Source organism: Piliocolobus tephrosceles, unplaced genomic scaffold, assembly GCF_002776525.5.
Source record: "Piliocolobus tephrosceles isolate RC106 unplaced genomic scaffold, ASM277652v3 unscaffolded_38608, whole genome shotgun sequence".
NCBI lineage: Eukaryota > Metazoa > Chordata > Mammalia > Primates > Cercopithecidae > Piliocolobus > Piliocolobus tephrosceles.
In genome coordinates, this window is record NW_022322763.1 from 1,784 (window position 1) to 5,448 (window position 3,665).

The 3,665-nt window shown below is 44.1% G+C and overlaps 1 pseudogene across 1 annotated transcript; it reads right to left on the reverse strand.

Moving 5' to 3' along the window:
- Positions 1 to 590: 590 nt before the first annotated feature.
- LOC111533707 lies at positions 591 to 3,339 on the reverse strand (annotated as a pseudogene). The gene is made up of 4 exons (XR_003308605.1): positions 3,071 to 3,339; positions 2,846 to 2,853; positions 1,588 to 2,813; positions 591 to 838 (listed from the first exon to the last, which is right to left on the reverse strand). The product of XR_003308605.1 is annotated as a leucine-rich repeat-containing protein 37A3-like (transcript).
- Positions 3,340 to 3,665: the final 326 nt, after the last annotated feature.

A 3,665-nucleotide genomic window follows, 5' to 3' on the forward strand; every position in this document is an offset into this window, starting at 1 on the left:
GCACTCCAGCCTGGGTGGCAAAGTGAGACTCTGTCTCAAAAAATAAATAAATAAAAAATAAAAAAATTTTTTTTAATTAAAAAATAAAAAAATTTAGAAACAAATACTTAAAATAATGTAACAAGTTATCACCAGGCAATTTGGACTCATGACAATGTGTGGTGTTTCTCAGACATGCACTATTGCAATGCAGCTTGACTGTCTTGCAAACAACCTCAATGCTATTTTTAAATTGGCAGAGGCAGCAGGCCATATGGCTAGGTAAGAGCCTATAAATGAAAACACAGAATAATAAATTAGTGATAAAACGGTTACTTGAGTAGATAAAGGCGGCAGCCAATGCTACCACAGGGGTGGGCAAAAATGAGTTATTGAGGCCTATGGACTGGACAGTTGGGTAGGAACCAGAAGGCCAACAGGAAGGAGGACAAAGGTGCCCAATAGAAGGGTAAGCATGGTAGCAAGTATGGTATGCCTAGAATAAAGGTGGTTGGGATTAGAAGTAGGTGACACTGATCAGTAGTTTAATTCAGAAGTATCTCTTCCCAACTCAAAAGTCTCACTTTGGGCTGAAAATACACAGGAAGAAGGAAGCATACCTCAGCCTTAAAGGACTGAAGAAGAGTGTCAAGTAGCAGCAGGTGAGAAAGTGGCTTTGGTTTTGAGTTTGTGGGCTCTGACTCCACACAAAGACAGGACTGCATTCTGAAAACCTGAATTAATTATTGTCCTTACCTCAATGAGACAGTGAATTATAATCAAAATCGTTAGTATTACAGTCACAGATATTGCTAAGATGAGTTTGTTATATCCTGGAACTTCTTTAGTGAAGTTTAAAAAAAAAAAGGAAAGAATAATTTTTTTAAAAAACTAAGGGCATGAAAGCTAACTATTGAATAGTTATTGTTGGTGGAAGGGCTGAGGCAGGGCTTGCTTGTCTGACATAATGTAAAAGAGTCTTGGAACATGTGCTGGGTCCAGGGTCTAAAACCCCTCATGACCTATGAAACACCCAGCTCTGCACCAAAGGGTGGAAGGCTGCCCTGCCACACTATAGTCTAAGCCCAGGGCATAAAACCCCTTGTAGCTTGGAGAGAACCCAGGACTCAGGGCATAAAACCCCTTGTAGCTTCTGGAATGTGTCCAGACTCGCTGGCCCCTTGCTCCCTTCTCTCCCAAGATCATAAATTGATTGTATCTTGAATTAGAAGAATCTGTCTCCCTTATCTCAAGTGGCATAGCATATGCTAAGCCATCACAGCTATGCTTGATGCACTGCTGCCTTTCTACTCCTACGTCCTCACATCCTCACCTGTTACCCCCACGTCCACACGTCCTCACCACCTGCTTCTTTGTTTGATTACCAATAAATAGTGTGGGCTCCCAGAGCCCTCGCAGAGCCTTCACAGCCTCCATACTGGCGTTGGCCCCCTGGACCCACCCTATGTTCTCTTAATTTGTCTTGTCTCATTCCTTTGACTCCACTACATTTCGTAGCCCCCATGACCTGGTGTTGGGTCTGATCACCCCAACGTTCCTGGCATATGCTAAATGATGAGAAAGTCTGGGTCCCATGTTTCTGTGTGGTCCTGCTCTTTCTGTTCACTCTGTGCTTCTGTGCTCTCGTTAATATAGTTCTCAGTTCTTGCTGCTCACTGAGAAGCTTCATCAGGAGGCCTGTTCTGGAGATGAGCTTGGCACAGGCCAATTGCACGTGGGTCTCAGAGCAGTCCATTTTCAAGGTTTGGATAACATGAGAAATGAGCCTTCTCACATCGTTGTTGAGGATGAGGGACCATAGCTGCTGATTTAGCTGAATTTCAAACTGGTCACCTAGAGACAAGGGCAATGAGTAGTAGAAGATTTTGGGCTTGGAGGACAAGCCAGTGCCCACATTGTTGTATTCCCATCGTGTTTCATTGGTGTGTTTAACAGTCGTCTCTAAGTTGAACATAGTCCCAGTGGAATCTGCCTCAGGAGGATGACTGTAGGTTGTGTTTTCAGAGATGGTGCCTTCTAGCATAGTAGTGTTTTCCATAAAAATGTTTTCTTCAAATGCATTTCTTGCTGTGGTGTTTTTTACATTAGTGTTCTCTATAAAACGTTCTGAAGGAGCAAATACTACTGGAAAAGGATTTTCCTGAGGACTCAGGCCTCATAAAGACAGAAAAGCCCCTTGTGAAGGGGAATTTATGAGGCTCTTTGCTGCAGAGAATGGAGGCCTCTTTGTGAGCATCAGTCTATTGAGAAAACTTTTCTTTCTGAACTTTTGACTCTTTTTGGCCTTGGGTGTTCTGTGGACCACATGGGAGCAACTTTTAAGAAAGCGGTATTTTTTTCTGGAATGTACGATTGGTTTTAACTCTAGCCTTTGCATCTTCTAAAACCAAAATGGCATAAGTTAAGTCTTTCAATCTGTTTCTGACCTCAGTTCGGGCTTTTGCGGGGATAGAGGCAGAAGGCACGCCCATGGAGAAGGGTTTCAGCAAAGAGAAGACTGCCGCCTTATGCTCCAGTGTGAACGGAGGCTTGGTGTAGACAGCGTTTCCTGCTGACTTCTTGGGCCCCTGCTCTTCGTGAGGCTGTTCCAGCTCCCTTGGGGCTGGACTCCTGAGCCATTTTTCTTTGGCAGCATTCTCCACGAATGCCCGGGCACCCCGTTCCCTCCTTATGCTCTGCTTTCCCACCTCTTTGAAGTGCCTTTTCTGGATGCTCCTTAGGCCCATGAGGACTCTGTTCACTCCCCGCAGGCTTTTGCCAACATTTGGAATCTTTGCCAGGCTGTTTTCCCGTGGTTGGGCAGTTTCTAATTTCTTTTCAAATATTTAGCGTTTAAATTTGTTACCTAGAAGGCTGGACTGTATAAGCATGGCAGTTTTTTCTTCTCTTTTATCTTCATTGAGTTTTTCTTGAACACATTTTCCAGAAAATAAAGCTTTCCCAGTTTATTTTCATAAGTTGAGTTGTTGGAGGCAGGTTGAAGAGAGGGGCTCTTTGCATTGTTTTTCAAAATACTCAGGGGCCTACCTCCATCTTGTACTTTTGAAAAAAGCAGTTTAAGGAATGTAACACTGATTCCACATCTTACAGATTTTTCACTGAGAAATGAGGCAAGCTCTCGTCACTGAGTCTAGCTGCTCACTCCCAAAGCCTGACAAGTTGATGCCATTGCTGTCTGAGGGTGCCTCCAGCTCAGTAGTCAGCTCAGTGCTCCTGTGCTTCTTCCAGACTTGTAACACCTTTACGAAGGCTCCTTCTGGATTCCCTACAGATGCTTCTTCAAACTGTCAAAAAAGAAGAGACTGCTTTGATAATGAAAGATGATAGGACGGCATGCATCAGTCCACAGCTGTACGCCCCGGTCACACAGAGTAGGAGTCAGCAAACATTCAAGTGCCAGTCAGAGAGGAGAAACATACACCCAAACCTAAATCTACAAAATGGCAACAACAAAAGGAAGAAAGACATCTTTTGAAAACATGGCCACCTACTTGGAACATTCCATAGTGTGACATATAGTAGCTCTGTTTAGGATTATTTGTCAAAGCCCAAGGTGGAACACAAGCGCTTCCCTAATGAGCTGGCCTCTCTGCAGACTGCTCTGTTCCCTGTGCTGCCCTCCCTCAGATACAGAGAGAGCACAAGGCTCCCTCTCTCCTCGTCCT